This window comes from Micropterus salmoides, unplaced genomic scaffold (assembly GCF_014851395.1).
Source record: "Micropterus salmoides isolate LMB-PRFRI ecotype aquatic unplaced genomic scaffold, ASM1485139v1 Ms_hic_scaffold_18, whole genome shotgun sequence".
NCBI classification, from domain to species: domain Eukaryota; kingdom Metazoa; phylum Chordata; class Actinopteri; order Centrarchiformes; family Centrarchidae; genus Micropterus; species Micropterus salmoides.
In genome coordinates this window covers 3,138,738-3,151,321 of record NW_024040928.1, presented here as the reverse complement: position 1 = coordinate 3,151,321, position 12,584 = coordinate 3,138,738, and the positions used below count along the sequence as shown (strand labels likewise).

The 12,584-nt window shown below is 40.2% G+C and overlaps 1 long non-coding RNA gene across 1 annotated transcript; it reads left to right on the top strand.

Annotated features, from left to right (window-relative positions):
- Window positions 1–11,349: 11,349 nt before the first annotated feature.
- Window positions 11,350–12,269, top strand: LOC119909026. Its single transcript, XR_005445367.1, has 3 exons — window positions 11,350–11,545; window positions 11,734–11,852; window positions 11,970–12,269. It is a non-coding gene; the product is annotated as an uncharacterized LOC119909026 (long non-coding RNA).
- The last annotated feature ends 315 nt before the right edge of the window (window positions 12,270–12,584 follow it).

The window sequence follows — 12,584 nt, the reverse complement described above, 5'->3', positions numbered from 1 at the left end:
TTAATGGAGGCTTACAAGGAGATGAATCACATAATTCTTAAAGAGGTGGTATTCTGCTCATTTTCAGGTTCAAAATCTTATTTAGGGGTTGTACCAGAACAGGTTTACATGGTTTAATTTTCAAAAAACACCATATTTTTCTCATACTGCACATTGCTGCAGCTCCTCTTTTCACCCTGTGTGTTGAACGCTCGGCTCTTGAGCTACAGAGTGATGCATCTTACTTGTACAAAATCTTTGTTGGGAGTTACACATGCCCAGGTAAGGACTACTAGCCAATCAGAAGCAGAGAAGGTCGGGTCGTAAGAAACAAGGTAGTGTGATCCAAAGCGTTCTCTTTTTTAAGTTAAAACGTTTCAACCTTCCTCAGAATGTAAAGACCGATAAGCGGAATGAAAACCTTCCAGCTGTGTTTTCCTCTGCCGTTGTTGCTGCAGCGGTCTGTGTGACGGCGGGAGCAGAGCGCTCTGTGAGCGGGCGTCTGGCCGTCATAGGCATTACTGCTTGATTTTCTTTACCTATTTATTTATAAAGCACTTTGAATTGCCATGTTGTATGAATAAAGTTAAACTTGTCTTTGCTTGAATGTGGCGGGGCTCTTCTGCTGCAAATGAGGAGAATGTGTCACTGGAAAGGCCACAGAAAGGATCAGAGATGTGCTTATTCTTTGAACAACCTTGAAAAAATGATTTATTACAAAAACAATAGAACAATTGCATGTTCAATATATGCTATTAAATAAGATTAAAAAGAATAATCAATGCCAATAAAAGAATAAACAACCATGAATAACTAATAACCAAATGCAGGAGGAGAACCCATCATTTGTAAGTGGCAAACTATTGATAAAGGGTAGTTGCAGTCCACATTACTACAGTGAGGATCATAAAAGTGGCTAGAAATACACACTACAAAGCACATAAATATAAAAATAAAAACCAAAACCAAAACACACACACACACACACACGCACACTTTACCTGAGAACACAAAGTGCAATCATTATAACTACCATGTGCGATCCAGCAATGATCATTGTCACCCAAAAGCATGGATGTGCACGGTACTGTGGCACGCTGGCATTTCGCTACTCCATTGCACGCTCACAGGGCACAGTTAAGTAGATCCAGAAGACGTCGCCAACGGTGCTGGAGACTTGGGGACTTCAAGAAAGCATTCCAAACAAGCCAGGCAGGAACACTACGAGTGGTGTATCGCTGCATAAAGAAACTACTTTGATGGGGAGGGCGGCCAAATTTCAACCATGTAGCCTACGTTTTGGCTTTTATTAGGCGCAGTATCAGATTTATTTATATTTTTTATCGCACCATGTAGCCTATAGATGGCTTAAAATTAGAGTGAAGTTTTTTTAAACAAACGTCATGTTCAAGGGAAGGTACTTCATTATCAAAGTTTGTGTGGCTTACCTTGTGATAGTTGCTGGTGAATTGTAGAGGTCTGAAGGATTTGCGTGTCATGAACCAAGCCAGGCCACTTTGCCTCTATTGCTGAATATGCAGTCAGCATCACAGATTATCTGAAACAATGTGTGTTACGGCCATGTACAGAAGTAAATTAGTTGACAGTAGTGTGACCATAAGTCATTCATAGCCTATAGCCTATCTGAACGATGCCCCTGTGGAGGGATTTTTTTTGGTTGAGCTATCTGATGTTAGCTAGCTAAGAGCCCATCCTGTCATTAGTACCATTATATAATTTAATATTTTAGGTTATAAAAGTCAACTTGAGCAAGAGGAAAGGAGATATTTGCTAAAAGTTGAAACTTAAGAAGAATAAGAATTAGGAATTAGAGATGATAAGGCAGACTGTATTTTTTGATAGTGTCTCTGGTTCTGGTTTAAGATTGTGTGGGTCTGTTTTGTTCTGCAGTTTTGCTGTAGAATAGTGATCTCTGACTATAAAAGTTGTTGTGTGGTATGTGGCACCCACAGACTGGTATAATAAATTAGATTTATCATCATCATCTACAGGCTGCACACATTAGTTAAACAAACAAGGATATTGTAAGCATTGTAAGATTTTAGTTCACTGAAGCACGCGCCTGCTTTTTGACCTGGAAAAAAAGTTGACCCCCCTCTGGTTGCCACTGTATAATTCGCACCCTGCTGTGCAGTGCTTAGTCCTGGGACCCTGCAGTCTGCAAAGGTAGAATATGCCATCTCCAGAAGATTTGTACCTCTCATACAGGTAATCATTGTTAAATGGCAATGGGTCCAACCTGTCCCGGAACACTTTTCCACCTCTTTGCAGTATGAGCGCTTCTTTATCTTCAACATCATCTATAAAAGGGCACGCCATTGCAGAGAAATTAACAACAAGGCCTATAGGACTTTATATATTGCCCTTATTACTCACTCAATTTGAAACATCTTTGCAAATTTAGCCACCATTTTCAATTAACTCAACCGCTGCAATAATAGTCTAGGCCATTCATCAAATTGATTGACAGTAGTAACTACAACGGCCATCAATAATTAGAAAATAATGATTGCAGTGTTTTATAAAAGTAGGCTATATGGCAATATGTATCTGTCGTATTTTATTTCAGGCTAATACAAATAAAGCCAAATAAAGAAAATGGAATAACTACTGAAGAAAAAAATCTAGCGTCCGATCAGGTGACTGCTGACTGAAGAAATAACACGCCAGGATTAATAGAGTCTGGCTGTTAGCCTGGTCTGTAGCAGGCTAGCTGCACAGAATAAATCTTCAAGATAACTTATTGCCATTGCTTTCATGAAACAGAGTCACAGCTAAATTCAGCCAGGATATCTGGAAAATCCCGGGGCAGCACAACTTCAAAATAAAAACAGGAAATACAAACACCAACACCCCCATTACTGTGACAGAAAGTCAAATCAGCAGCACCTTTTCCACTGCATGTACCAGCTCGACTCTGGACTGGACTTTTTTGGTTTTCCATTGGGGAAAAGTTGTTGTTTTTTGTATCTGGATCATCATTGTGCGTGCCAGACTGGGGTCAGCAACAGAATGTTTTATATTTTATAATTTTCGTATGCTGTTTCATTATAAATCCACTTCTGAGAAGTTTTGACATTTACATTTATTCATTTAGCTGACGCTTTTATCCACAGCGACTTACAATTGCTATACATGTCAGAGGTCGCACGCCTCCGGAGCAACTAGGGGTTAACAGCGGGGGATAAAACCCAGGTCTCTCACACTAAAGGCTTATCCATTGCGGCACCACCACCCAAAGGCAAGAAATCAACTGTGTAGATTGAAAATGTGCTCAAATGTTTTTGGAGTGCCGGCAGGGATAGCTAACGAGCCGGCTGGCCAGTCACGCTCCCGGATCATTCTGGTCCCACAGTCACTCAGACAACTGCAGCCAATGCAGCAGACGACTCCAGCAACAACGGCAGAAGAAACCACAGCTGTAAGATTTGTACTGCTATTCTGTCTTTACATGCTGGTGTATGTGTGTTGCATTGAACATTACGTTGCAGCAGTTTTGTGCAGCGTTACTATGACAACCAACTACATTGAGTATTATCTGCAATGGAAAACTGAGGACGTCGGGCCAAAAGCGAGACAAGAAGAGTTGAGGCAAGTTGAGTACAAACAAAAACATCATAACCTATCATTCCACTGCTTGCTACTGGATTTTTAGTTCTTTTTATTAGTTTTTACTGATATGACACCCTGATACATAGCAGGATGTCTGTCGTACTATACTATTAACAGTTCCAAGGACTCAAAAAAAAAAGGACAACAATCAGATTCTGCAAGCAACAAACATCTCAAAACCCACCTTTTAGATCAAGAACCTGGTCTTTACCAGACTAGTATTTATTTTTGCTGTTCTATTTGATTCTGATTTGATCGTGATTCATTGGTCGTATCCTTTTATTGTCTTGGCTTTTTGCCATGGCTTTCTCATGACTTTTAAAACAACTTTGCATGTTTTATTGCTTTGCATACCTCAATATACATTTATTTTTTTAAATATTATTTGTTTTGCTTTTGTTTGTAATGCACTTTGAGCTGAACTTTATGTATGAAAGGTGCTATATAAATGGATTATGATTTTTGTAGAGGGTGGGTGGCCTCCATGGATTAGATTAAAAAGAAATTGAGATGAGAGAAATTAGATTGACTCTAATACTACAACAAGAACACATGTAAAAGCAAACACATGGTCCAGCAAAACATACAAGAAATCAAGAAGCAGGGCAAAATGGAAGATTTTATCAGCAGGAAATAACAAGTGTAGTGGTGTGTGTTTTCTATGCAGGCTTACAGGTTTTTAGCCTTGCTCTTGAACGCACCTATGGAGCATCAAATTAGCTCCACCCAGATCAAACCCCCTCATTAGCTGAGCTTATTTAAAGCAGCTGTAGTATCATGGCTGCCTCTTTGCTTTTTCCCTGCCTGTCTGTTGCCACATGAACCCTCTGTGACCTCTAGGTAGGGGAGTGAGTAAAAACCTTGTCTTATGTTTTCATTGTCTTTTCCCAGTGACTGAGGTTGTTGTTTTTGCAGCAGTCTACTGCCTGCCTGTTATGTAGTTTGGCTGATTCCAAGGTTCCCTGTCTGGAGTGGCGTGATGTATTGTTCCTTGTAGAGCACCTTGTGTTAAGGTACGATAAGCTTGAGGAGCAACAAGTAGAGTTTGATACCTGAGGTTTTGCACGGACGTGACACATTGCGCTTACGCTGTGGGAACCCGACGTGATTATGATTATAATGCAAAGTGGAGGAAGAGAGAGAAAATAGCGAGGGATGAAGAAGAAAGTGGCGCCGCCGCCAAGCAAAAGTACTTCTTAAACGACGAATCGTTGAAATAATTTATAGAAGCTTAAAATCATCGTTCATCAGCTGCATATATATATATATATATATATATATATATATATATATATATATATATATAGTTTATAATTGCTCTTTAATTATTATTTAAGCATTTGCCTCTTATTTAATATATTTTGTTCTTTTGTTCAGCATTTATGTTATGTGTTTCTCTACAGAAGGGAAAAAAGAACATTGGCTGACATGTCGGGATACAGGATTTTAAAAACCTCAAATATCAAAATGGGTATTGATCCCATATCAGTCAGGCTCTAGTTTGTTCGTTTCTCTGCATTTGGATCACTTTGTCACTCCAGCCCTTTCTTTGAATTACCTTGTTTAATGTAACATTACTATTTTGGTTTATTTGGACTTTTGTGCTTTGTTGAATAATTTCATATGTCACCACCACCATTTTTTGGAAAGGCTGATTTTGTCCCCATCACTTTTTGAAAGCAACAAGAAATGATTACAAATGAAAATGCTTTGAAAAAGTTTTATTTTCACATCAAGACAACATGCAATGTAATGTAAATATAGAAGAAACAAATGTGCATTGTCCAAAAAAAGTAACTTAAGCTAAAAAAACACTAACTACTAATTAGGCCTACTGAGTCCATTGCAGTCCATTAGATTTTGCATTGTCACCTGCCACCTGACTTTTGTGTTTCCCTTTCTATAAAGACATTTTCAGCATAAATCGGTGCAGAAAATGTTGGCTGTAATAAACAGGAAGTAGAGGTTGCAAACTAGCATGGACCACACATCTGAGAAAAATGGAGAGAGGTTTTCAGGAATGTGTTATTGTGCAAGTTGTAATTGTTCTGTCATGTAAACTAGTATTGGCAATGTTACATTCATACGTCAGGAGATGTAGAGAAAGAAATGCAATTCTAATGCACGCAGTAAGGGCCATACGACAATGATGAGCGCCAAGTACATGGGAGAGACAACATACTCAAGAATTCTGACATTTCAGGCTTTGGCTGCAACATTTCAGAATATCCAAGCGCACTTGAACTGTTGTGCAATATGATTCATTGGGCCCATGCCAAGTAGAGGAAACAAAAAAACGCATTGCCATCGTATTGTACAAGTTGTACTATGCAAAATACTATGGCGCAGAATACAGGGTTGTAGCAGAGACATTTGGTGTCACCAAGACAACAGTTCACGCGGTATGCAGAGTGATATGATTCAAGCTGTTGAGCCAATTCGTCAAATTACCCGACATGGCTGAGGCACATGCAATAGCACACCGCAACTCCATGACGCACCTTGTGCCACAAGTGTACGCCGCGCTGGATGGGACCCATATCCTGATCCGGTTCACATAGAAAGGGTGGCAGACGGATTATGCTATAGTGTACCTACATTACTGTAAATAAAAAAGATTAATATTAATATTCAGAAATAATAATTCATAAAACGTTTTAGTTCTATTTTTCGGGGCACCACCGGAAATTCCGTTCGCCCAGGGTCTTCAGACTCCCTGGGTATGGTTTTAATAATTACACAATAATTCCTAGTGATCAGTTAATAGTAATTCCTTAATAATTTTTATAAATCAGTCAATCTCATATCGAAGGCGTAAATCCTCCGTTACAGTGACCTGGAGTTAAACAATACACACACAGTTCCTGTGATTTAGGTGAAATTTATTAGCTAACTAAAGGTGAATATAAATGCAGTTAAATATACATCAAAGAAATAAATAATGACTAAACAAAACAGAATGCAAACAATGAGAATGATGAGGTTCAAGGTAAATTGAGTTGTTCTATTGTGGGGAAGAATTGATTCATAAGGAGCAAGATAACTAATAAGTGCACGTTATGATAATAATTCAGTTAAATTTGGTTAGGAGTTTGGCTAAGGATTAGACTAACGGACATCACAAATCACAGAATGCAGGGTTGGTTCTGCCTTAGTGGGTGTTGTCAGCCGTAGGCTGGGTTGAGCAGGCCCACCCTAGCTGCCTGATTCCTGGTCACACTAAAAGTGGAAAACCACACTACAGGCCAATCCAACTTTGATGTAATGTCCTTAAAACAAGTCGAAATGAGGCTCAGTAGTTTGTGTGGCCTCCACGTGCCTGTATGACCTCCCTACAACGCCTGGGCGTGCTCCTGATGAGGTGGCGGATGGTCTCCTGAGGGATCTCCTCCCAGACCTGGACTAAAGCATCTGCCAACTCCCGGACAGTCTGTGGTGCAACGTGGCGTTGGTGGATGGAGCGAGACATGATGTCCCAGATGTGCTCAATTGGATTCAGGTCTGGGGAACACGGGCCAGCCGTCTCATGCTACCACTAGAGTGAAAGCACCGCCAGGAAGCACAGGAACTGAGAAGTGGTCTGTGGTCACCGCCTGCAGAACCACTCCTTTATTGGGGGTGTCTTGCTAATTGCCTATAATTTCCACCTGTTGTCTATTCCATTTGCACAACAGCATGTGAAATTGATTGTCAGTCAGTGTTGCTTCCTAAGTGGACAGTTTGATTTCACAGGAGTGGGATTGACTTGGAGTTACATTGTGTTGTTTAAGTGTTCCCTTTATTTTTTTTGAGCAGTGTATTTTATCAATTAAGTCATTTATTTTTAAAAAATCACTTTTTTCACTTTCTTTTTGTCAATGGGCTCACTTAAAATGAACCATAATGCCTGTTTTCTCTGTTGCTTGCAACAGCCACTGTTCCGCTTCTTATGTGACGGTATCGGGTCGGGATGTAGTCCTGTGCATGCTCCCCAAACTTCTGCTGACTACAGCAACAACACTGCAGCTAACATTTAGTCCACTAACACCATAAAACAACCAGCTCCAAGCACAACACAGACTCCAACATACAGTAGCGTGAAAGTGTTCTTCCTGATTTCTTATTTTTCATGTTTGTCACACTGAAATGTTTCAGATCAAACAAAAAGAAATACTAGACAAAAATAACACAAGTAAACACAAAATGCAGTTTTTAATGAGGTGGTATTATGCTTGTAGGCTTTTTCCCTCTCCTTTTATTGAGTTATCTAACTTTTTTGTGCATGTAATAGGTTTGCAAAGTGAACCAGCCCACAGGGAGTTCCCATCTCCCACAGAAAATACTACTCTGAACTGTCTGAAAAGAGCTTGTCCACTCTTTACTTCCCTTTCATCCTTGTGACAACACAGGGATGAAAGCTAAATGCGCCACATAAAACTTTATGGAAGAAAGATACATTTGTTACAGATTAATAACTCACCACTCTAAAACTCTTGCTCCAGTCCATGTTGCCAAGCTGGCTGGCAACATGTAGCCTACAGCTGAATCGAAAGCCGTTTACGGGCTTCTCGCTGACCCGCCCTTCTGCTTCTGATTAGCTAGTAGTCCTTAACTAGGAACTGTGCATGTGCAACTCCCAACAAAGATCATTACACTCCATGGCTAAAACGAAGTGTTCAACACAGGGTGAAAAGAGGAGCTGCAGCAATGTGCAGTATGACAAAAGATCTGTTCTGTTACAACCCCTAAATAAGATTTTGAATCTGAAAATGAGCAGAATACCACCTCTCTAAATGAAGGTTTTCATTGAAAAACAAAATCCAATAATCCATGAATTTTGGGTTCTTGCACCTATGTAGGAGGCTTTGGGAGCCTTTACATGTCTGTGCCCATTGTCTCAATCTGTCCATGATATTAATTGTGCATGAAGAATCCTCATCATGGTCTAAGCATGGCCGATTATATTTGCTTTTGCCAGCATGGGATACATGGGAAAAGAAAAACATTTTATGAGGCTGCTTAGGTACATCTAACCAGGCGACAATGAACTGGACACGAACATATCAGTTGATACACCCACCACCCGTCTGTCACTTCCACTCGGCCAGCCTGCCAGTACTTCCCCACTGTTTCCAGTGTGTTAATCGAGCCCAAATATGAAGGCAGAGAACTTTGCTTCCGGTATATTTACAATCCAGTCCACCCAGTCCCCCAGATGCTTAATTACAGCAGTTTCCATTAACATAACTCTGTCAGGACGTATTTTGACAGGTCCGTAAGCAACTACAAATATACTTCAAGTAAAGTTAGCAACAATAAATATGTGTCTGGTTAGACTTTCAAAGTAAAACGCTAGCATTTCAAAACATCGCCATTTTGAAACGGCGTGTTATTAAAGTCGTGAAACGTTAAAGTTTGGTTAGGTTTAGGCACAGAAAGTACTTGGTTGGGTTTAGGCAACAAAACTACTTGGTTAAGGTTAGGAAAAGATCAGCAGTTTGGGTTAAAACATGTAAGTCAGTTAACACGTAAGTTAACTAACTTGCCTAAATAAAAATGATTTAATGTTGACTTGTTTCATACAGTACACAAACCCCGGTCTCCTGGTTCATAGTCGGGGTTCTGGCCCTCCATCCACCCCAACCATCTCCTTACTCTGTTTTTTTCTGTTAAATATCATACACTTGCCCAACAAAATGATGCTACAGGGCTTCTCCCATTTCGATGAACTATGATGGTAAAGGGATCCCCAGTGCATCACAAACTGACGACTATAGCTCTTGAACATGCGTCCATATCTGACGACTTGGAGTGAGAATGGGTTGGTCCTGCTGTAAGACTAATGACTTCTGACCCAGCTTTCTGACACTGGGCCCCACACTGCACCCCAGAAGTCTTTGGTAGACTTCAGATTTCATAATGCGATGCACACAGTCAAGACATCCAGTGCCAGAAGCAGCAAAGCAAACCCAAAACATCAGTGAACCCTCCACCATGTTTGGCTGTAGGGACTGTGTTCTTTTCTTTGAAGACCTCATTTCTTTTCTGAAAACAGAAGAATGATGTGCTTTGGCAAAAAGCTCTGTGTTAGTCTCATCTGTCCACAGGACATTCTCCTAGAAGGATTTTGGCTGCCTCAGGTAAGTTTTGGCTTACTGCAACCTGGCTTTTTTATGTTTCTGTGTCAGCAGTGGGGTTCTCCCTTTTTATTTAGATGGTGGCGGATAGTGCAAGCTGACACTGTTGTACCTTGTGTCTGCAGGTCAGCCTGAATTTGAGGTTCTTTATCCGCTGTTCAAACAATCCTGCAGTGTGATCTTTCATCCATTTCTCTCTTTCGTCCACATCCAGGGAGATTAGCTACAGCGCCATGGGCTGTAAACATTTTCACAATGATGCACACAGTGGACACAGGAACATTAAGATCTCTAGAGATGGATTTGTAGCCTTGAGATTGTCCATGCATTTCCAAAATGTTGGTTGTCAAATCCTCAGACAACTCTTTAATCATCTTTCTTTGGTCCATGTCCAGTGTGGTACACAGACACACAACACAAAAGGTTGAGTCAACCTTGTATGATTTGCCAGCACTTGTGAAGTGCTAGAAGTGCTACAGGTGAGGTTTTTTTTTTTTTTCCAAATCAAAAGGAGCATCACGTGCTTCAAAATATAAGGTGCCAATAATTTTGTCCAGTCCATTTTGGAAGTTCTGTTGTGGAATGTCTCAGATTTGGCATTTGTGTTACTCCAATGCAGACGAAAGAAATAAACATGAAAATACCAAAGAATTTTTAATTGTGACAATTTTCTGGGAGAAGTAGTGCATTTTGTGACAGACATGCAGGCGTTCCCATATTTGTGGACATGACTGTAAATCAGACTTTTTATAACAGTGAAGAGAAGAAACACCTGTACCTTGTATTGTTTTCATTGAAACTCTGGTAAGTCTCAGCAGTGTAAGATGAAAGCTTGGTCAGGTGGGTAGTAGTTTTGCAACTGACACATACAAGATGTAGCAAATTTGTTAGTAGTACACGGATTCTCAGCAACCCTTTCTCCTACAGTTTATGGTCAAATACCAAATTGTTATTGTTAATGTTTAAATAGGAAATGTAATGCAAGAGGATGATTATTTTCCAACACACCGACCACAATTAGACTCCTGTCCCTTTTATCTGGCCTTGTGTGGCCACATGTTTTGACAAAAACGCAGGTCTCAGTTGGCCTGGCCTGGTCTGGTTTTTATAGAAGTTCTTTGGATGTATTAAACCTATTCAAGCCGATCCAGTCGCCTGATTGAGTGAATTCTAAGCTGCTTACTGAGGGTTGTAGAGAGCTAGTTGGCAGAGTTGGTTTGAGCGTGGCTGAACAAAAGAAGGTCCTGTTGCAATAATAACCATCCCGTTTGTAGTTAAACTTTCTAACCTCGTGCGAATATTTGAAGATCCCGTCCGTTCGTGTTACAGCTTTTATCCGAACACGGTTCATCTGTATCTTTTGTCTGTCATTACTTGAAGCACTACCCTTCCCTTTTTTTAATTCACAAATCCTCTCGTGTCCTTCTCCTGTCATGCCTTGCTCTCCACACACTCCGCCGATTCCACTTCCTCCTCCCTCCTTTGTCACTGCTCTTGACGCTGACTGTCAGGAGCTCAGAGTATTTCTGCAGGAGCTTGATTAGCTGATCGTCAGCAGCTGTGCCGGAGAGCCAGGTGCCTGAGACCACACTCATTTGCACACACCCACACAACTCACCGGAGAAACAGCAGGCGAAGGAAACTACTAAAAAATACACTGGTCAAAGATAGACCATGACAGGATACAACACATTGGCCCTCATTTATCAAACAAATATATAACAGAAAACTGCAAATGCTCTCCTCAGTCTGGGTCAGTATGGGGCTGGGGTCCAGCTGTTCTCCGGTCCAACATGCTTTGTGGTGGCAGGTTTAAGGTGTGACCAGTTTTTCTTCACCTAAATGTAAAGAATTGCAACATAAGCTATCATATAATTGCTATTATATATTAGGCTATGGACCTATTAATATATTAAATATTGAACTCTCAGCTAGAGTTCTGTTTTCCACTGCAATGCTGATGAATGCATTTGTGATGTTTTTTTTCTTGTGTGTCCCCTTAAAGCCACTTTTCAGGCTACCACATTTATCACGCACGGTCATTGTTACGCTGTGAGTGGTGAGATTGGATCGTTACATAAAGAAAACTCCACATGGTATATTTCACATGCTGATGTTTGTCAGGTATAATTTTTGCCATGTTCACCATCTTAATTTCGCATGTTTGCATGTCAACATTAGCTAATTAGCGCTAAACACAAAGTACAACGGTGGCTTATGGGAATACCATTTGTTTTGCAGGTATTGGACAAACAAGAACATTTACTTAGGATTCACTCTCACAGGTGGAATTAATAACATTAACGCTGGCTGCATTCAATTTCGGTGAGCCAGTGCCATATGGCTCTAGTTTTGTGTATGGCTTACTGGGACCCCAAGTTGACCAGAGAAACCACTACACCTCACCCTTTCATGTACAATTCAGCGTTTCATAAGACTTTCTTATTATATGGACTTCTAATATCAGTCTTGTCTCCTTCTAATGACATACAAACATTCTTTTCTATACACCGCAATTAGCACATGCATTTTGGGGATGCTGGTCTGTAGAAGAGGGCCACCTTTAAAATCAACCCACAACTAAACTGATGTGTAAACAAAAAAGATTTGACATCTTTGTAAATATGTATGACCTCAACTCAGAAAAATATGACACACAAGGTCATACTGTTTTGCTCTACATAATCGACTTTAAACACAAGTACACTGACTAAAATGACATTCATTATTTTATACTGGCAGAGCTGTTAGATATTCATCTATTAAAAACTGCATCCGCTTAAAAGGTACAGTCCTTTCTGGTAATGAAAACATGACTACTTTAATAGATAAGAACATCTCAGGCAACATCTGATT